General features: G+C 40.2%; 1 non-coding gene across 1 annotated transcript; it reads left to right on the plus strand.

Annotated features, from left to right (window-relative positions):
- Positions 1–2,285: 2,285 nt before the first annotated feature.
- Positions 2,286–2,357, plus strand: Trnae-cuc. Its single transcript has one exon. It is a non-coding gene; the product is annotated as a tRNA-Glu (tRNA).
- The last annotated feature ends 20,758 nt before the right edge of the window (positions 2,358–23,115 follow it).

Consider the following 23,115-nt stretch of genomic DNA (forward strand, 5'->3'; position numbering starts at 1 on the left):
AAGTATTATTTTGGGTACTCAATAGAACCAATATTATCATTTTTAAAAGGATCAATGTTTAAAAAGTATTGAGCCGGTGGTGGTGGTTCGTGCCTTTAATCCCAGCACTGGAGAGGCAGAGACAGGATAAGTAAGTAAGTAAGTAAGTAAATAAATAAATAAATAAATAAAATTACAATGTGAAAAACAGGGCCCAGAGAAACCCACACCCAAGTTTTACCTCCCAAATGAATGGTACCGCATTCATTTTTCTCAGTTGGACGGCATTAGCATACTCCTGCACAATTCCAGAAACTACCAGTCCAATGAACAAAGAGCTGGGTTTGGGGTTTTGTCTTCTTGTTTTGTTGTTGTGCCTTTTTGGACAAGAGCTCACTAGGTAGACCAGGCAGCCCTAGAACTATCTATTTAAGCAAAGTGGCCTTGAACTCACAGATATCCACCCACTTTTGCCTCTCAGTTGCAGAAGTTAATAGCCAGGGCCACCACACCTGATTTGCATCCGTCTTTTTCTCCAAAGATTTTATTTTTCGAAAACTACAAAACCGATGGAAGCAGATACTGGATTTGCACACATACACACCCGCTTCGTGTAAACCTGTGCTGTCTCTTCAGGGGCTTTCGTGATTGTCTCCGGGGCCTTGAAACGTAGCATACTAGTGCTGAAGTGTTGAATTCACATTGGTTTTTCATTCCTTAAAGAAATAAAATCTCAATACTTTTTTTTTTTTTTTTGGTTTTGTTTTGCTTTTTGGGACAGTTTCTCTATAGCTTTGGAGCCTGTCCTGGAACTAGCTCTTGTAGACCGGTTGGCCTGTCTCCGCCTCCCAAGTGCTGGGATTAAAGGTGTGCACCACCATCGCCCAGATTACACTTCGATTAAACCTATCAGAATTTAAAATAAAATTTTTAAATTGGCATCTGCTTTATCTTTTTGCTCAAACTAGATGCTCAGTTGCATTGGACAGGTTACCCCCTAACACAGAGGTATAGCCATCTGCAAATCTTAGTCTACTGAAATTTCTCGGCCAAGAAAAGGGGTGATGTATTTTTTTTTTAATATAAAATACGGTAAAGGTTAGCACAAGTCTTTAATCTTAGCTGTCTGGAGCAGAGGCCAGGGGATCTCAGTAAATTTGAGGCCAGTCAGGGCTGCAGCAGTGAGACCCTGCCTTTTAAGAAAAGTCTGGAAATGTCTTCAGGTAATATTTTATTAATTAATCTTGGCAATTTCCTTTAATCTTCCTGTTTGTGTATTTAGATAAGCTTAGATAGTATCAATGATTTAGTCATTATCTGAAATACTTGCTTAAAAACAAAAACAAAAAACAAGCAAACAAACAAAAAAACAAGCGTCAATATTGAAGCCCGGCTAGGCTGACTCTGCTTGAGGGATGACAGCTGAGCCTCAGCGGTGGTTCCTGATGTTGTGGGGAGCAAGTTCTTGGAGGACTCAAGCCTGTCTTGTCTCTTTCCACCTCACAACACAGTGGGGGCTTTTGGTTTACATTACTCTTGGCTCACATTTCGTGAGCGGTTGTGGAGGGAGGCTGGCTATGAAGCTCTTCAATTCTGTTGGCAATTAAAATTCCCTGGCTGTGTTTGGTGTCCATTGAAGCGACTGTCCAGATAGGAATCTTTGGAGGAATCTGAGGGTAGCTCACAGCAGGCCTGCCACTCCAGTTCTTGCAGCTTCGTTAACCCGAATCACATACGCCAAATAAGTCATGATCATGTGATACATACATATATATTAATTTACATGTGTGATACGTCCTTTGGTACCGACATTTTCACGCTTACAGGCTTTGTGCGACCTTCGAGGGTAAAGCCCTCTCTGCCACAGACATTAGATTTTCTTGGGTGTGTAATGGCACTTAATATTCACGTGACAGGAAAAAGAAAGGGCAGGTACAAATCGAGACAGATATGATTTGAATAAAGTGTTGAAGATAGTTAAGAAAACAGTGAAGCAAATGACAAGATCCGGACAAAAGTTTGACAGTAGCTTAGGCGTAGCAATATTTCCGTGAAATGCAGGTAGGACGAGAATTTTGTGCAGCAGGCAGAGGGGGATCAGATGTCTCGGGTTCTTAGCAGCTGTTTCCTTCCTAACAACTGTTGCGAGCTCTGCCTGAAAGCTGAAAAACTGCCCTAGTTTCCGGTGCTCATTCTTGCAGCAATTAAACTCTTATGGCTAAGAACAAGTGTGCCCTCTACAGCCTGGAAGTACATTCAACACCCTATATGAATCAACTAAAGTAACAGAAAGAAACCTTTCAAGCTCCCTGGTGGTCTAGTGGTTAGGATTCGGCGCTCTCACCGCCGCGGCCCGGGTTCGATTCCCGGTCAGGGAAAGCTCCTTTTTCTTCGTGCAACTTCCTATGTATGTCAACAAAAGTTACTGTAACTTTTATTGCTACTTTAGTATCGGCAACAAAAATTCTGTTCACTTGACCAATATTTTTAAAGCTATATTTCAAAAAATGATGTGTCTACCTAGTTTTTATTGGCAATTAAAACGTGTTAAAGGTCCCTAACTATAAAAGACTTGAAATTTCCTTCTACTTAGTTTATAAATTTGTTCATCTGTCTCTAAGATTGTAATTTTCACCCTTTGAAAATCATTTTGATGTATATACAAGCAGGGAATTTTAGGAAGCCTTTATTTACTCTTGAATGTGTTTGATTGATAAAATAAGGGTATCATTTTAGGGAGATTTATGTTTATTTTGCATCATGTTTTGGGTCAATTTCGATTTCCTATACACTGAGAGCACAAATTATTTATTTAAAGTGGAGTTGTTTCTATCTTGCTCTTCTTTATAAGTTCAAAAAGACCTTTTTGATTAAATTGAGTGATGAATTATCTGCTTTTTTAGTTTAATTTTTATTTTTATATTTGCCTATTTGTTTGTTTGTTTTTTGAGACTTGATCTCACCAAGTAACTTTAGCTGTTCTGAAGGTCATTATGTAAACTAGACCGGCTTTGAACTCACAGCAATCCACCTGTCTCTGCCTCCCAAGTGCTGGGATTAAAGACATGTACCACTACCAGGCATTTAGTTTATATTACACATATAATATATACATTGTATATTATGTAATCCATTGAATTATTTTACTTAAGTTTTTTTTTCTTTCTAAGAAAATCATACAAGTGTCATTTTGAATGTAAAAAATTTACCACATTTTCTAGTCACCCTGCAAGTTGTACACCAGGATTTGGATGAGAATTTTTATAGCTCAGAGCAAACTGGAAACTTGATTTCACCTAAATTGACCAGTTTCGCCTTCCTTTTAGTGTGGCTGTGACAGGTTTGGGAGAGGAAAATGCTGGGTATTTGCTAACAGAAGGACATTTGCTGTTGGGGATCACAGAGAATACGGCATTATTTTTGTTGTTGTTGTTATTTGTTTTGTTTTTATAAAATTTCACTTTACCATGCAATTAAGACAGAAGTGTATTTGTTATCACTATCAACTTCAACAAAATAAAGGGTACCATGCATGCCCTGGTTATTTGTGGCGTATCAAACTTACGAAGAGCCCTCATCATGAGGTAAGGAAAACAAATGGGCACCGGCTGAAAATAGAATTTGGGTGCTGGTTTCCACGGTGAACAGAAAGGCTGGTAGTCTACAGATTGCCTGTGAATGGGCATTTCATGTAAGGGGATCCTGCATTTGTCAGGATTTTCCAGAGAGAAAGAAACCCTAGAAGATGATAGATAGATAGATAGATAGATAGACAGATAGATAGATAGATAGATGATAGATAGATGATAGATAGATAGATAGATAGATAGATGATAGACAGACAGATGGATGATAGATAGATAGATGAAAGATAAAAGGTAGCATGTTAATTAGCTTTCTCTTTACTGTGACCAAAACACCCAAGATAACATAAAAGGGAGAATTCCTTATTCTGACTCATATTTTTTTATGCGTCAACTAGTCATGACTAGGAAGGTACAGTGGAGCAAGGTAGTTCACACCATGGCATCCAGGAAGCAGAGGAGAGGCTCACAGGGAGGCACAGCTCTCTAAGAACATGTCTGCACAGGCTGATTCCCATATGTCACCATCTCTCTCTCAGTAATGTCATCCTTTTAGGAAACCAGGAAGGGATTATTCCACAGGTTTATTTAAAGCCCTATGATCTAATCATCTTAGCAAATACTTTAACAGACATACCCAGATATCTATTTTTGCTAATGTAGGCATTTCTTACTCCAATTATGCTTACTAATTAAATCATCACAGATAGATAGTTGGAGATGTAGACACATAGAAGAGACTTAATGTGGGAATTGACTTTGTGACTACAGAGATTGAAAAATGCCACAACAGGTTATCTAGAAAGCTAGAGAGCCTGGACAACCGCGGCCAGGATCACATCAAATCTGGAAGCCTTGCAAGGAGGGAAGCCAGGAGTATAATTCTTAGCCCATGTCTGAAGACTTGAGAACCTGGTATAAATCTTAGAATGGCAGATTCAGGGGTCTTAATTCAGCTCTCCAGTAGCAGAAAAAAAAAAAAAAGAGCATCTCAACTCTTAGACAGAGAAGAGATTGACTTTTTGTTCCATCTAGGACCTCAGGGTTGGATATCACCACACTCTTTTTTAACCAGTTAAACTACTCTGTAGGTTACCTCCTGTGGAAGCCCTCCCTCCTCATGACCCTCCAACAGAGCAGGGGCAAGTGTGCTTTATTATTACCCTTTATTGAATCTTTATTCCAATACAGTTGATACTTGCAATTAACTATTACAGTGACCACAGCTGGATCTGCCATGAAGACAGCTTCATCAGCTGGGCTGTGATGAGGGACATGTACTGGGGCATAGTGTAGGATGAGGTCAGATAGGAACCTGCAGCCAGATTATGGAAGACTTGATGACCTGTTTAAGAATGCAAACAGACAAACAAACAAACAAAACCAAAATCTCGGTGTTTGTTAGGCCCCAAAGCAACAGGGTCCAGGAAGTAGAAGAATCTTTGCTGACCCAATGCACATCCCATGTGTGCTCTGTCTGATGAGTAAATTCAAGGGGGTACCCAAATTGATAAGGAGGCTGAAATGCAGGACAGTGGGTAAAGGTGGCAAGTCTAGCCTCATCCCTCAGAGCCAATGTGTTGATATTTTGTTTGTACTGTAACAAATAAAGCTTGCCTGAAGATCAGAGTGCAGAGCTAGCCATAGAGGTCAGGTAGTGGTGGCACACACCTTTAGTCCAAGCTCTCCAGAGACAGAGGTAGCTGGATCTCTTTGAGTTCAAGGCTACCCCAGGGTGCATGAGATTAAATCAATAAAAGAGAAACAGAGCTCACACCTTTGATCCTAGCACTTGAGTTCACACACCTTTAATCCCAGTACTGGGGAGGTGGAGACAGGAGTGATATGCCTGGGAGGAGAGAGGAATATAAAGCAGAAGGAGACAGGAGCTCAGTGGCATTCAATCTGAGGATTAGCAGAGACAGCATCACCCTTTGGTCTGAGGTAGAGGTAAGAATTAGTGGCTGGCTGTTCTGCTTCTCTGATCTTCAGGCAAGCACAAACACAATATCACCACAAGCCCACATCACCAAACATTGATAGGAAATGTTAAATTAGACTTGAAAGTATGGAGGGGAGTCCTGTGCTTAGAAGCTTGAGTAGATTGGGAATCTCCCAAAAGAAGAACTCGCAAAGCGGACAGATGATCAAGGAATAACATGGGTGAGTACACCAAGAAAAGGATTAGGAAAGTATAACTAGTAAAGGAAGTACAAACAGTGATGCCAGAGAGATAACGTGGCAGGTGCTGGAGAGAGGGCTCATCAGTTAAGAGCGCAGGTTGCTCTTCCTAGAACTCATATGATGGCTCACAAGCATCTGTATCTCCAATTGCAGGAAATCCAACACCCTCTATTGCTCCAGGGTACCAGGCATGCATGAAGTAATTAGACATATGAGAGGGCAAAACATCCATACACAAAAAAAAAAATAAAAGTTAAAAAATTAAAAACAAAAAGAAGTACTAGGTGGGGGAGGTATCAGAGTCTTGTGAAGAGGCTGGAGAAAAGATGGGGCCATTAAGCAAAGCAGACAGTGAGGTGCTAGCTACCAGATGCAGAGAAGACTGTTGGGAGTTGCAGCGTTAGATCTGTGCGGGAGGTCATTGTTACCTGCCTGACCCTAAGAACTGAGGTCTAACGTGAGGAAGAGGTAAGAGATTTATCCATGAACTACTTATAAAGGATGGACAAACATGGAAAAGCAAAAGAGGTCTGAAAAAATGGAAAAGCAAAGAAACAAACAACGACATCCTTGTTAAGAAGCCAGAGAATGAAGTCATCCTCAGTGTGCCAATGTTAGCTGTGTTATCTGAGGAAAGTGTTCAACTCTTCAGAGCTTCTAGGTCCTTTGTGTACAGTGGAGATGCTTATGGTCTTCACAAACACTTTGACATTTACATTAGTTCATTCATTCATGCATTCATTCATTCATGCATTCATTCATTCATTCAACAGGGATAGCTCTGTCCATAGCAGTCACTGTTGTGGCACAAGTTCATAAAAATAAACAAGATTGTCTCTACTATAGTTGAATGAAAATCAGAGGAGAAAAATATTAAGGTTCTGATGGTGGCTTAAATATTTGAAAAGAACTCAAATAAGGAAACCATATTGTATTCAGACTTAGGCCAAGGATGCTCATTCGAGTTACAATACTTGCTACAGAGATGGACATTTTTGGCAAATGATGACAGATTCAGAAGTGAGAGCTAAAACTTGGAGAGAGAAAATGCTTGCTGAGAGATTGAATACAGCCAGAAGAGGCGGGGCTTGCAGGCTTGGTTTGGCCTGGAGAGACAGTGTATCTCTGTGTTGACAGTCCTGGCTGTCCTGGAACTTGCTCTGTAAACCAGGCTGACCTTGAACTCATAGAAGTCCACCTGCCTCTGCCTCCTGAGTTCTGGGATTAAAGATTTGTGCCACCACCACCACCGTCAAGGTATTTTCGAAAGTAAGGCTTTGTTTGGATTAGTATTTTCCTTGTCTTTTTTTTCCTTCTTTTTTCTTTATAACCTTCTCTTTCTTTCTTTCTTTCTTTCTTTCTTTCTTTCTTTCTTTCTTTCTTTTTTGTCAAAGAATTACATTTTACCTAAGTCATATTGTCATTTCAAGACAGCACTGTGTCACATTGCCTACCCTCAGCTTGAAGGTTCTGCTTTGGAGACAGAATACTGTGTTCAACTCTGAGTTTAGAAAGAGTGTGGAAATACTGAAGAGTGTTTGCACAAATACTCCAGACATGAAGAGGCCCTGCAAAGGGAAGGGAGCAGGAAGTATTTAGTCTGCAGAAAGAAATTTGTGTAAACCTAAAAACGCTCTTCTGTACTTGTCCACTTTACTTGAAATGCAGAATTGTCATCCATCCCAAGTTGGGCTACTGTACTGAGTGGCAATTTGGGCTGAGTCATCTTGAGGTCATGATGATGCCTGAAAGTACTCTGTCGGGGCCAGTTAAAGGCAAGGACTTTCCATAGCATCTAGAGCAGTGTTAAGTATGTGGATGGTGCTGACTGAATGAGATAAATAATTAAACCAATAAGTAGGTTGTTAAAACTGGTTTTGAAAGTAGTCGTGTCAGGTGAGTGACCTAGGCAGCTGATTTGTCCCACTCCCTAGATTCTCATTCCAAAGATCCACTCCACAACCCATGCCCCCTTACCTCATCATCCACCCCTACTTCAATGCTGCTGGGCCCCAGCAGACTTCCATTCCAAATTAACAAAAATTAACAATTATTGGCTGTTAATATCTCCCAATATCAATGGGCTCAATTCCCTGATAAAAGGACATAGTCTATCAGAATGGATATAAAAACAGAATCCATCTTTATGCTGCATACAAGGAACATGCCTTAAGATCAAAGGCGGGCATTACCTCAGAGTAAAGGTTTAAAAAAAGATTTTCCAAGCAAATGGACCTAAGTATCAAGCTGGTGTAGCTATTCTATTATTTAACAAAAGAGACGTCAAACTAAAATTAATTTCAAACCAAAATAATGGCTATACCTTTTTCTCAGCACCATGGAAGATTTTCTAAAACTGAACACGTATTAGATTACAAAGCACACCTCAACAGAGACAATAAATTGAAACATCTTTCTATATCTTATCAGATTACCATGGATTAAAGATAGGTTTCACCAACAACAGGAACTACAGAGAGCCTACAAACACACAGAAACTGAACAACCCCCTACTGAATGACTTGTGTGTCAAGGCAGAAATAAAGAAACCAGACTTCCTGGAATTCAGTGAAAATGAATGCATGACATACCCAAACTTATGGGGTATGGATGCTAAGGGGAAAGTTAAGAGCACTACGTGCCTTCATAAAGAAATTAAATACTCCTAAAAGCTCTAGAACAAAAAGAAGCAAATACACCCAAGAGGAGTAGACAAAAAGAAATAAACTAAGGGCTGAAATCAAAAAACTAGAAACAAGGAAAACAATACAAATAATAAATGAAACAAAGAATTGCTCCTTTGAATCAACAAGATAGACAAATCCTTAGCCAAACTAACTAATAGATAGAGAAAGAATACCCAAATTAACAAAATCAGAAACAAAAAGAAGAACAAACAACAAATACTGATGAAATCACCTCACAATCTTGTACTCCACAAATTGAAAAATTTAAAGGAAATGGGCAACTTCCTTGATAAATACCTCTTACCAAAGCTGAATCAAGATCAGATAAACAATTTAAGTAGACCTATGACCCCTAAGTCCCTCCCAAATGCCCAGGGCCAGATGGTTTCAGCACAAAATTCTACCTGACTTTTGAAGAAGAGCTAATACCAGTATTCCCAATATTCTTCCACAAAATAGAAACAGAAGGAACATTGCCTAATTTTATGAGGTCAGACTTGCCATGATACCCAAACCACACAAAGATTCAACAAAGAAAAAGAACTACAAACCAATTTCCTCATGAACATTGATGCAAAAATACTCAGTAAAATACTTGCAAACTGAATTCATGATCACATTAAAAAGATCATTCACCATGGTCAAGTAGGCTTCATCCTAAGCATGCAGGGAAGGTTCAAAAAAATCTCTCAATGTAATCCAACATATAAACAAACTGAAAGAAAATACCATATGAGCATCTCATTTGAAGCAGAAAAGGCCTTTGACAAAATCCAATACCCCTTCATGATACAAGTCTTGGAGAGATCAGGGATAAAAGGAACATATCCAACCATAACAAAGGCAATATAGAACAAGCTTATAGCCAACATCAAACTAAATGGAGAGAAACTCAAAGTAATTCCACTAAAATCAGGAACAAGACAAGGCTGTCCACTCTCCACCCCTATTCAATAGTACTCAAAGTTCTAGCTAGAGTGATGACAAATACAGAAGATAAAGGGGATACAATTTGGAAAAGAAGAAGTCAAACTTTTGCTATTTGCAGGTGATATGGTAGTATTCATAAAGTAACCCTAAAAATTATACCAGGGAACTCATACAATTGATAAACACCTTCAGCAAGGTGGTTGAATGCAAGATTAACTAAAAAAGAAAAAAGAAAATTATCAGTTCTCATACATACAAATGACAAACAGGCTGAGAAAGAAATTAGGGAAGCCACACCCTTCACAATAGCCAGACATAATATAAAATATTTTTGGTTAACTCTAACCAAGCAAGTGAAAGACCTGTATGACAAGAACGTTAAGTCTTTGAAGAAATAAACTGGAGAAGATATCAGAAGATATAAAGATCGCCCATGTTGATGGATGGGTAGGATTAACATAGTAAAAATGGCAATCCTACCAAAAGCAATTTACAGATTCAATGCAGTCTCCATCAAAATTCCAATACAATTCTTTGCAGATCTTGAAAGAACAATATTCAACTTTGTGTGGAAAAACAATTTCCAGGATAGCTAAAACAATTTTATACAATAAAAGAACTTCCAGAGTTATCATCATCCCTGATTTCAAACCATACTACAGAACTGTAATAGTAAAAACAGTATAATATTGACTTAAAAACAGACAAACTGGTCAATGAAATCAAACTGAAGACCTAATTATAAACCACACATCTATGGACACCTGATTTTTGATAAAGAAGCCAGAAATATACAATGAAAAAAAGCATCTTCAACAATGGGACTGTTCTAACTGGATGTCAGCTAGTAGAAGAATGTAAGTAGATCCATATCTATCACCCTGACCAAAACTCACATTTAAGTGGATTAAAGACCTCAACATAAAACCAGATACACTGAACTTGATAGAAGAGAAAGTAGGGAATAGCCTTGAACACATTGGCACAGGAGACAACTTCCTGAATAGAACACTAGTAGCACAGACACTAAGATCCACAACAAACAAATGGAACCTCACGAAGCTGAAAAGCTTCTGTAAAGTAAAGGACACTATCAATATGGCAAAAAAGGCAGCCCACAGAATAAGAAAAGATCTTCACCAACTCCACATCTGACAGAGGGTTAATATCCAAAGTATATAAAGAACTCAAGAAACTAGACATCAACAAAATAAATAATCCAATTAAAATATGAACTACAGAACTAAGCAGAGAATTCTCAAATGACTAAGAAACACTTAAAGAAATGTTCAGCATTCTTAACCATCAAAGAAATGCAAATCAAAATGACTTTAAGGTTCCATTTTACACTTAGAATGACTAAGGTAAAAAATACAAGCAACAGCTTATGCTGGAGAGGATGTGGAGCAAGGAGAACACTTGTTCACTGTTGGTGGGTGTGCAAACTTGTGCAGCAACTTTGGAAATCAGTACGGCAGTTTATCAGAAAATTGGGAATCAATATACCTCAAGGCTCCAACATATCACTCTTGGGTATGTACCCAAAAGGCACTCTATCATATCACAAGTACACTTGCTCAACTATGTTCATACCAGCTTTATTCGTAATAGCCAGAACCTGGAAACAACGTAGATGCCCCACAACTGAAGAATGGATAAAGAAAAATGTGGTATATTTACACAATGGACTATTACTCAGATGACAAAAAGAATGACATCATGGAATTTGCAGGCAAATGGTTGGAACATGAAGAAATCATTCTGAGTGAGGTAACCCAGACTCAGGATGACAACTATGATTTGTACTCACTAATAAGTGGATATTAGTTGTATAAAAGATAATCATGCTGCAGTCTACAGACCCAGAGAGGCTAAGTAAGTAGCTTTGAAGGCTTAAGGGAGGACACAGGGATCTTCCTGGGAAAGGGAATTAGAATAAATTTCACTGATGGTCTGGGGGCTGGTGAGGTTGGGAACTGGAGGGATCAATTGGGGGAGGGGAGGAACAATTAGAATTGGGGGCGCATTTCAGGGGCAAGGTGGAAACCTAGTGCAATGGAAACTGCATGGAATTACCATAGTAACCCCAGCAAAGATGTCTAGTGATAGGGGACACCGAGTCTGAACCTGCCATCTTTTATAACCAGACAAGACCTTAAGCAGAGGGTTTGGGACACCAACCCAGCCACAAAACCTTCAACCTACAGTTTATCTTGCCTGCAGAGTGTTCTGTGTAGGGATAAGTCCCGCCCCTTAAGGGGCGTGTTCACCTCGGGCTAATGTTTGCCTATAAATTTGGCGAGCGTGCTCCCAGCCGCTGCTTCTGCTTTCCTGGCCTCCGCAGGAATGGTGGTTCTGTAAGTCTATTTCTACATTAAAGCTATATATATATATATATATATATATATATATATATATATATATATTTTACAATCTGTCTGCATTCGTTTACGTCGTTACACTTTGGCACCCAACGTGGGGCTATTTTGCCCCTGACTCAAGTGGGTAGCCCGCTAGCTAACACAGCACCCTCCTGGGTGCAGTTTTTTAGTTTGTGACTGGGGCCCCAGTGCTGAGTCCGAGACACACTCGGCCACACAGGCCCATTCTGCCCCGCCTGCTCACCAGAGCAATTAACCCCTCCCTGCCTGCCTTGGCTAAGTTTGGAGCAGAACCCCACTGCCTGAATTAGCAGAAACTCAAGTACCTGCGGTTTTGCAACAAAAGCCGCCACAGCGGCGGATTTGGTCTGATACAAAGTGACTTGGCCGGGCAGTGGTGGCGCACGCCTTTAATCCCAGCACTTGGGAGGCAGAGGCAGGTGGATCTCTGTGAGTTCGAGACCAGCCTGGTCTACAAAAACAGAATGCAACCCCACAGCTCCCACTACAAATGGCGCCCAGACGTGTGGATAACTGAGTCCACAGAAAGCCTGAGACAGCTTGAGAAGTAATTCTAGAACAAAATGACAGTGTTGTGTATGGTTTTTTGGTAGCAGCACTCTCTTGGGTCTACTCTGCTTGCGAGAAGCAAGCAAGCGCTCTCATCTAAGAGAGGCTTCCTGACTCAGCTTTAGCTGCAAAGCCTGCAGCTCATTAAGAGGTCCTGCCACGAAACACTTAAACGATGTTGATGAAAAGCTGAACACATGCTTTTCAGTTTTCAGCTGTGGCAGAAAAAAAGCTGCGCCATTTAAAAAATCCCGGCTTTCTGGGCCATCCTGCCAGGGAAAACTCTGACGCTTTGAGGCAGGAGGGCCAACTACAGACAGAGGACTTGTGTGTTGTCTGTGGACATAATGCTGCAACTTACTTGCTGGCAGGAACCTTGAAATGCCGTAGAGTTGTGGCAGTAAACATGGCTACAGCCAGTACCTCAGCCATGAGGTTGGAAAGCTAAGGAATGGACTGGATCTAGCTGGCAAAGCCACGGCTTTAGTCCTACTGATATTGCTTGATAAATTAAAGACTCATGTGGTCAGAAAAAGAGAGATATACAGTAAAGAGAGATTCAAAGACAAAGAAAATTTTTAAATGGTTTACTGTGTATTAAAAACATATGCAGACTAAAAGTTGAAGTTCTTAAAGTAAAAAACAAAAAAAAAAGGGAAGAGAGTTGCTGTGTGTGGTAGTACACACCTTTAATCCCAACACTTGGAAGGCAGAGGGAGATTGACCTCTGTGACTTCAAAGTGTGGTAGCACACGCCTTTAATCCCAATGCCTGGAAGGCAGAGACAGGCCCATCTCTGAGAGTTCAAGGACAGCCTGGTCTACAGAGTTATTCTAGGTCAAAGATACAGAAAACCTGTCTCAAAAAGCAAAAAGTTAAAAGTAGAAATAAACGAAATAGAGGTTAAAACAAAGCTGTACAAAGATGGAAAATACACAGAGAATCTTGATACTGTATGCTATTATGCTCTCTTTGAATTGTTTGAATGCTGAGGAAGGAGCAACAGCTGCTAAAAGATATTTGTTTATAAATGCTGCTGAACTAATCCAACATAGATATTTTGATGCCTTGACTTTGAAATTTGGATCTAAGGACATGATGCTTTGGAAAGGAGTTTCTTATTTTGTTTTCACAGAGGATGAGACTCTGTTCATTTCTTCTATTCTGATTTGGTATGATGGACCACGCCCTCCTGAAGGGTTGTTGTGAACATCTTCAGAAAATTGCTTCGCTCAACTGCCAACTGAGATGAAACTAGCACACAGGTTATACCGTGAAAGACCTAATTAACGATACCCCCATTCAGCAGGAAGCAGTTTGGAGAGAAAAAACTGCGCCCATGTTCCCAAATACGGTTTATAAACATTCTTTTACATTTAAAGGGGGATATGATATAGATATGAATAATTTGCATTAGTATAGATTTTGCTTTATTGATAGAGATTTAAGGTCAATTTTGTTATATGTATAAGTGTTTCTGATTTTGATTAAGGTATTGTGATTGTGTAGTTCATTTAAATATGTACTGTATAATTAAGAAATATAGGTTGTTAATGGATAATCATCGATAATAGTAAAGCTTGCAGTCATGTTATTTAGATTTTCTAGATATATAGAGATATATTTTAGATAGACATTCTTCATGTCTTTCAAAGATTACAGAATAGGACATTTAATGTTTTAATAACTGAGGACTTTTCATGACAATGAGACACTCTGTTCCTGGCAGCACCAATGTACTTCAAGAGGAAGATGGGCATAGAAGAGGCACCTTATGGAGTTTGATAGCCATTTGGGCAAGAAACTGCTCTTGCCTGGACTATTGCATAAACTGGACACAGAGAACCCGCAGAGAGAGGACTACTGAACTTGCCTAAGGTGAGATGATCTTTCGGGGTTCCTGATTCATGAAAGAGTCTACGAGACATTCTGCAGGACACAACAGATAGTGACTGAACTGACTTTGAATTTTCCTGCTTTATGGAAATGTCTGCTGGATACCATGGGCCTGAAGGCTGAAGATGGATGCCCCAACGGTACAGAGGAACTTTGGGTGACTGTCCAGGCAGCGAGATGTCTCTGTCATTTCTAGAGTTTTAAAAGTTGCTTTTTTCTTGTTTGCTTAGGTAGTATTGTATCTTTCTGGAGTCTTTGATGGAGTTAAGAATAGTTAGTTATAGTTATAGTTTTCCTTAGTTATGATAAAGATTATTGTAACTTTTACTTGATAACTGTTTTGTTATATGTAATTTTGCTATGTTAAAGTTAAAGCCTTTTTTTTTTTTTGTTTAAACCGAAAAAGGGGAAATGATGGAGGAAGGTCATTGGTTAAATAAAAAGAAACTGCTTGGCCCTCATTGGTTAGAAGATAGGTGGGAGGAGTAAACAGAACAAAATGCTGGGCGGATGAGGAAGTGAGCTCAGACTCGACAGCCCTCCTCTCGGGAGCAGACGCCTCAGAGAGAGACGACATGCTCCCAGCTCCTGAGCAGACACACGCGATGAAGCTCCAACCCAGGATGGACGTAGGCTAGAATCTTCCCGGTAAGCGCACCTAGCTGTGCTACATAGAATATTAGAAATGGGCTAGTCCAGGTGCGAGAGTTAGCCTAGAAGAGGCTAGATAGAAATGGGCCAAGCAGTGTTTAAAAGAATACAGTGGGGGCTGGAGAGATGGCTCAGTGGTTAAGAGCATTGCCTGCTTTTCCAAAGGTCCTGAGTTCAGTTCCCAGCAACCACATGGTGGCTCACAACCATCTGTAATGGGGTCTGGTGCCCTCTTCTGGCCTGCAGACAGACAGAACATTGTATACATAATAAATAAATATTTTAAAAAAATAATACAGTGTCCGTGTAATTATTTCGGGTAAAGCTAACCGTGGGGGTGGCCGGGTGCCGGGGACGCATCCTGCCGCTTCTATTACTACAGAATCTCCCCCTTTTGTCTAAATAAGACAGAACTAAACCAAATACAACTATATACAATGATAACAAATAACAAATATAACAAACAATATTGAGAACAAAAGTTTTGCTAAACATTCTATCTCAAGGAGTCTAAATAATGTAGAGAGTAACTACAATTATATAATCTTAAACTCTGTCAAAGATCTGAGAAGGGAATAAATATTACTTAACAAATGAGATATATACAAAATGTGCAACAATTGACAGAGACAATTGACTACCTGGGCAATCACCCAAAGTCTCGTTTGCAATGTTGAGTCAACCAACTTTGGCTAAGGCCTAACATAACTGACATACCATTATTAAAGGCAAGGAACTTTTCAAAACTATCTTACCCTGTCTTGGCAGGATATGACAGTCCTGTTTTATCCATTGATGCACGCTCTGTATCTCTGTCAGTGGTTGAGGTATGGGCATTTCTTTGTCCAAAGGCCAGTTCTGCCAAATAGAAAGGCTCCAGGTGGAGTGTCTTTGGTGCTCAACATTCTCTCGGGAATAGAGCGGTGTTGCCAGGAGCAATTGTGTCTCACTATCACGAAACTCTGAGTTAGATTAAAGGCCATTTTCTACAGCTCTTTGAAGAGGTTGAAGATTATCTATCTATACTGAGTATAATCTCTATATATCTAGAGAACCTGATTAGTCTAATTATAAATGACAAACTTAGATGACTATTTATCTATATAATTCTCAATATCTATCCAACTTAAAGACTAAGACAATAAACAACTGTGTAACAAATGAGGATAATGACCTCCAAATATAAACACTGTACAAATATACATTGCAATATGGTAAATATATATCAATACACAAACATTATATAAGCATCTTAATCAGAGGTAGAAATGTACACTGCAATATGGTAAATATATACAATATATATTTATCAATACAATATATGTCAATACATAAAAAATGTTTTAAACAGAGATAGAAACATGCATGCATACAATAGTCAATATAATTTAACTTTGTATCAATATACAAGAATCAATACCAATATATTTGTCTAAAAGCAGTAACTCACAATTATAAATCTATTATCCCATCATTTTCCCTCTTTTTTTTTTTCAAAATGATCCCTGAGCTTATAAAATTCCTCCCCCAACCTCCCAACCCCTAAATGATGTTCCTAAACCCAGGGGTAAACTTTACTGGGAGAGGGGACATCGTCCTCTAGAATTACTTCCATTATTTCCAGATAGGGGAAATGATGGAGGAAGGTCATTGGTTAAATAAAAAGAAACTGCTTGGCCCTCATTGGTTAGAAGATAGATGGGAGGAGTAAACAGAACAGAATGCTGGGCGGAAGAGGAAGTGAGCTCAGACTTGACAGCTCTCCTCTTGGGGGCAGACGCCTCAGAGGGACACCATGCTCCCTGCTCCCAGGAAGATGCACGTGATGAAGCTCCAACCCAGGATGGTCGTAGGCTAGAATCTTCCCGGTAAGCGCACCTAGCTGTGCTACATAGAATATTAGAAATGGGCTAGTCCAGGTGCGAGAGTTAGCCTAGAAGAGGCTAGATAGAAATGGGCCAAGCAGTGTTTAAAAGAAAACAGTTTGTGTGTTGTTATTCCAGGGCATAAGCTAGCCGGTGGAGGGAGCTGGGTGGCAGAATGCAGCCCCACAGCTCCCACTACAGTTCTGGGAGCAGAACCTAGCAGAATCCTCATCAAAGAGGCCAGAGAGACTGATGAAGAGCCCCACAGCAAAGCATTCAGCAGAGCTCAGGGAGTCCTGCAGAGGAGGGGGAGAAAAGATCTGAGGAACCAGAGGGGTCAGGGACATCAGGAGAACATGGTCCACAGAATCAATTGACTGGAACTCATGCAGGCTTGCAGAGATCAACTATTTTGTAGGGGACTGACCTAGGTCCTCTACATATATGTTATGTGTGAGTAGCTTGTGTTCTTGTGGGACTTCTAACAGTGGGAGTGGGGCCATCACTGACTATTTTGCCTACTAATGGGAACTCAGTCACCTTATCCAGTCTTGATGTGGTGATATATACTGGACCCACTGTGTGTACTGGTCTTATTGTCGTATATTATGCCAAGCTTGGTTAATATCTCTGGGTGGCCTGCTCTCTTCTGAGGGAAGGCGGAGGGGCCATGAATCTGGCAGAAAAGGGGAGACTTGGGGGAGGGGAAACTGAAAGGAGAGGAGGAGGGAAAACTGTGGTCCTGTTGTAATATATAACAGAATAATAACAGTAAAGTAAAAAGAGAAAGTACTCATGTACAGAGTGCTTGAATATTATATATGTATATATGCTATATATGTGCCTGTGTATACATGTATATATGCACATATCTGCATACATACCTGCATGTCAGAAGAGGGCATCGGATTCCCATTTTAAGTAGCAGTGAGCCACCGTGTAGGTGCAGGGAATTGAACTTAGGATCCCTTGAAGAGCAGCCAGTGCTCATAAACTCTGAGCCGTCCCACCACTTGAATGAAGGAACGAATGGGTGGATGAAAAGTCTACATTTCTGCTGAGAGAGGAGTAAGTATAACCAGAGTTCAGCTGACTATCTGACATCCACAGGGCTCCTTTAGATTCTGAGCACTGATACAAGTACTTTATCTACAGTAACCAAACCAATTCTTAAAAAAAAAAACAAAAAAAGGTCCCTGTTTGGTGGCTTAGGAAAATAGAGTGGAGGGGCTATGTGACGTCAAAGTTATGTCACTATGGCTGGGACTCGGGCTTCCAGCCTGCACTTTCCTGATCTGTGTCCCATACTCTTCAGTCATCTGATACTCCACTCGGTTGCACGATGGCTTTACAGGAGCCCTGCTGGAGTCGTTGTTAGATACACAGTGCAGCACGGAAGCAAAGAGAGAATATGTGACTTTGCGTGTTCTTCCTTCAAATTCTGCATTACACTGCAACTTTGGGGATTGCTAGATGTCACAAAAAATGTGGAAAACTTTTCATAGGAATACGGGAAAGTGTTTTTATTTCTTTAGCATAGGGTTTGCTCATCTAAAATATCATTTCTGTATCGTTACTATTTTTTAGACTTAAATACCTTTTTTATTTTCTTATTTTAAAGTAGGCAATAGAAGCATATATTCATGGTTGCCATAAAATGAAAGCAATTCAAATTTAAAGCATGGATTTACTTGACCAATTATCTTCTATGACATATTGTCTGTGACAAAATTCATAAATTAGACCTCTATTTTGAGCTGCTGGTCATATAAATATCATTTCTTTCTTCTGCTCGTTGGTCTCTATAATTAGTGATCACTGCAGACAAGAAAGAAACAGATGAGCCAGGAGCACATGTGTGTGTGTGTGTGTGTGCACACGCACGCGTGCATACAATACATAAATGTAAAAATTTAAAAATAAATTATGGCTTATGTAAAAAACATAATTTTATCAAGCAATAAAAAATGAGATTAGGTCATTTGCTGGAAAATAGGAAGTGGATGGAATTAAACATCATCACATTAAGTGAAACAAGCCAAAATAAGAAAAATAAATACTGTGTCATCTCTGGCATATTCAGATCCTGGACTTATTTACTTATCAAAGACATTAAAATAGGAAAGATATTTTATGGGGAAAGTGGGGCCTGGTGGGTAGGGGAGAGGGTCAAGAGTGGTGAAGGGAGGACAGATGTCATCAATGAACACTATAGCTATGAAAATATCACAAAAGAACCTGTTATTTTGTTCAAACAATGTACACTAAGCACAGAATGGAATGGAAGTACATCGTGTGTAGCCATACAATGAAATACTATAGAGTAAGACTAACAGGTGGATTGAAGCATCTCCTGACTTAGAGGAAAACAATTAATATTAAATATTTGAAAAATAAAATATATTTTAATTTTTATTAAAAATTAATATTAATATATTTTAAAATTGTCAAACAATATGATTACATTTTAGATTGGGTCTTCAAATGGTAAGTGTGATCTACTGATTTATCAATGGACTTAACTTTTTTTTTTTTTTTTTTGGTTTTTTGATACAGGGTTTCTCTGTGGTTTTTGGAGCCTGTCCTGGAACTAGCTCTGTAAACCAGGGACTTAACTATTAATAAAATATTTTTAAAAATTATCAAATAGAGTGTGATTACATTTTAGATTGGGTCTTCAAATGGTAAGTGTGATCTTCGGATTTATCAATGAACATAACTATTAATAAAGGAGGGCATTCTGTAAATGTGTGGCTATGGGAATAAGGAAGATAGGAAAATGGTTTGGGAAGAACAGGCGGCTTTGCAGATACGCATGTTCACGTTCATCTGTGTGTTATTTTTCTGGATCAGTTTGACATTTAAGTGAGATGAAAAATAAAGAAATGGTAATGTTTCAGCTAATTCTTGGAGATCATTGCATGGAGTATTTAGCTAAGACAATTTCTGCTTTCCTTTTTAGTAATAGTTAATAATGGTTTTCGGGAAAAAGTTACAGGTAGGTTGACAACGGTCAATGTAAACATTAACCACAAGGGGGCATCCTAGCCTCATGTAATAAAATTCATTATCCAAGTAGCCTTTAACCATAGGAAAGGTATGGTTAAAAATCTAGGACTTGTTTGCCTGCGTGGGAAATAGAGGACATTTGTCTTCCTTCTTTTCTCCCCCAACCTTTCTGTTTGTTTCTAGCTGTTTTTTCTCTTTTCATCTCATCAATTGTGCTTCAATGTATCAGAAAGATGGAGCAAGTCTTAAAAACAAATCAAATACCATTCTATCCGTCCAGTGGATGCCATTCACTCATTCATTGCTCGTGCAGTCCAGCATTTAGAAGCTCATTCACTTAGTGGATCTGCACAAGGACATGGTGAGGTGCTCGTTGGTGCCAGACAAAAGAACAAAGAGGCGCTGGAGGCACAGTGGGGCACATACATCTCTCTATCATTTGCTTTCCATGTGGGAGCAGTGTAAGCCCACAATCACAGGCAGCAAACACCGAGATCTGTGAAGAAGAAGAATGTGGCCATGTGATGCCACAAGGAGTTCTGCACGGGTTAGTGACATCAGAGGAATGATGCCTTTGATTGGAAACTTGAAGATGAGTCACCTAAGGCAATGGTCCAGGGAGATGGAAAAGAGCATTCTGACCTAAAGGGATCTCTGCCAGGCTTTGCAGCAAGGCAAGAAGAAAACCAGGAGCTGGAAGAACCGGGAAAGCTGGCTGGCAAGGGAGAGAGGCGCCGCTAACAGAATGGAAGACGAACTGGAGACGGGTCCCTCATAGCTTTGCGAACTGAGCTTAAAGATTTTGTCTTCACAGCAAGGGCCCCAGGGGACGCCACAGAAGTCATATGCACACATGGCCACCCATTCTGCCTCAGTGGCTGGATGATGGAGCACAACGCCATTCTTCTGGGTATTAATCAACTTGGTGGCAGTGTAGGACATCATTTAAAAACAGTAATGTAATTTCAAACTCAGTAATATTAATCGGACTTGAGATTTTCTTTGTAAAGATCCAGGATGTCTCCAGTGTGTTTCTTTTGATTCGGACTAAAAGCCCTTGTTCTTGAAAACAGGACACACATGATACGTTATCTTAACATGCAAATGGTACTTGTTATCTCATCCGCAGCAAAACAAAATCAAATAAAATATAAAATTTGTGAAAGATAATGTTTACTCTAGGGTCACATGGTCTCCAAAAGCACCACATCCCAGAAATGGGGCCTGTGTAGAGCGAGCGACTGCACTGATGTTTATCTTATTCAGGCCTCAGCCGTTTTCATGTGTAAGTTGAAGTATCGGTCTAGTTTGCATTCTCTGAAGTCTGTGAATCTCTGAGTTTACTCATAGGAAGAAATGCGTGCATGTTAGTGATTTAATGTGAGTGGAACAGACGCCGCAGAATGCCTTGGGATGCATTAAATGCAGCTGTGTGAGTGGGAAGTCGAGCGTTTGCATATGAACTCATTTTAGATCTTAATAAACTACATTTGAATAGGCCACACTACTGTTTAGTGATAGTCCACCATCCACAAGGTGGATTACTATTATTTGATCTCCAGGAATTCCTTGTGAGGTAGACTTTAACACCTCTTACACATATTCAAAAACCTGTGTAAAGTCCTGCCGTTCAGTCACTCTCCACCTTAGTTTTTTGAGACGGGGTCTCTTCACTGAATTTTTTTTTAATTTATTTATTTATTAAGGATTTCTGCCTCCTCCCGGCCACCGCCTCCCATTTCCCTCCCCCTCTCCCTATCAAGTCCCCCTCCCTCATCAGCTCTAAGAGCAATCAGGGTTCCCTGCCCTGTGGGAAGTCCAAGGACTGCCCACCTCCATCCAGGTCTAGTAAGGTGAGCATCCAAACTACCTAGGCTCCCACAAAGCCAGTACGGGTGAAGTAGGATCAAAAACCCATTGCCATTGTTCTTGAGTTCTCAGTAGTCCTCATTGTCCACTATGTTCAGCAAGTCCGGTTTTATCCCATGCTTTTTCAGACCCAGGCCAGCTGGCCTTGGTGAGTTCCCGATAGAACATCCCCATTGTCTCAGTGTGTGGGTGTACCCCTCGCGGTCCTGAGTTCCTTGCTCGTGCTCCCTCTCCTTCTGCTCCTGATTTGGACCTTGAGATTTCTGTCCCTCTCACTGAATTTGTACCCCACTGATTGCCTACCCTCACTTCCAGTGAACCACCAGAATATACCTGTCCTAAACCCCCAGGGCTGGGTTTATAGAAGTACACTATACACCTAGGTATTTTTTTCCGTTGTATGTTTATGGGTGTTTTGCTTGCATGTATGTCCATGTACTATGTATATGCAGTGCCTGTAAAGATCAGAAGAGTGTATCGGATCCCCTGGGACTAGGATTATAGCAATTTGTAAGCCACCACGTGACTGCTCGGAATTGAACCTGGGTCCTCTGGAAAAACAACCAATGCTGTAAACAGCTGCACCATACCTGAAGCCCCAACATATTTTTAAAAATATGTGTGCTGTGGGACGGTGGTGGTGCACACCTTTAATTCCAGCATTCGGGAGGCAGAGTCAGGCAGATCTCTGTGAGTTCGAGGCCAGCCTATTCTACAAGAGCTAGTTCCAAGACAGGCCCCGAAGCTACAGAGAAACCCTGTCTCGAAAACAAACAATCAAATGAGAAAATGTGTGCTATGGATCTGAACTCAAATCCTTATGTTTGCGCAACAAGAGCTATATCAACCGAGTCATCGCCCCAGTGTCGAAATGTTGAGGCTATACAAATGATATACACATTGAAGAAAGCAGAGATAAATTTGCTAGAATTATAAATATGGAACTCAAGTGATCTGTTGAGTGCTACCAAGAACTTTTTTTACGCTCTAATATTTTAAAAGCGATTAATGGACTTGACTGAAGTAATTAAGCATAAGTGTTCCTAGATGTGGCTATGAAAGGTGTGATTTCCGTGAGCACACAGCCTACGTGCGGTGGGGTCCTTCCTGCGGCAACACAGATACACCTCCAGGCTTTTACTCCAGCGCTATATATTTGAAAAGAACATTTAGCGCATGTTCATTCTCTCACTGCATCTTATCTTGAGGGCAATTTGTGAAGTTTGTTTCTTTTCTTGCATTTTACACACATGGACAGCGGCTGTCTTCCAGACCTTGGTGTTCTGGTAAGTGGCCACGTACCTTTATACTGAGCCATGACATGTGTGTTGTCTGTGGCTCTCCTTCTTGGGTAGCCTTACGGTTTGAGATTCACATCAATGGTGAAGCTGTGTGGGGAGAAACGATCTGTGTGAAGCCCATAACTCATGGTGCCTGTTCTCATGAGTCATGCTCAGGAGATGCTTGGCGATTCAAGTCTATTCCTCGGCCCACTATACAGGACTTAAGC

The sequence above is a fragment of the Microtus oregoni genome, unplaced genomic scaffold (genome assembly GCF_018167655.1).
Source record: "Microtus oregoni isolate MIOR12 unplaced genomic scaffold, Mior012 000006F_ref0000085, whole genome shotgun sequence".
NCBI lineage: Eukaryota > Metazoa > Chordata > Mammalia > Rodentia > Cricetidae > Microtus > Microtus oregoni.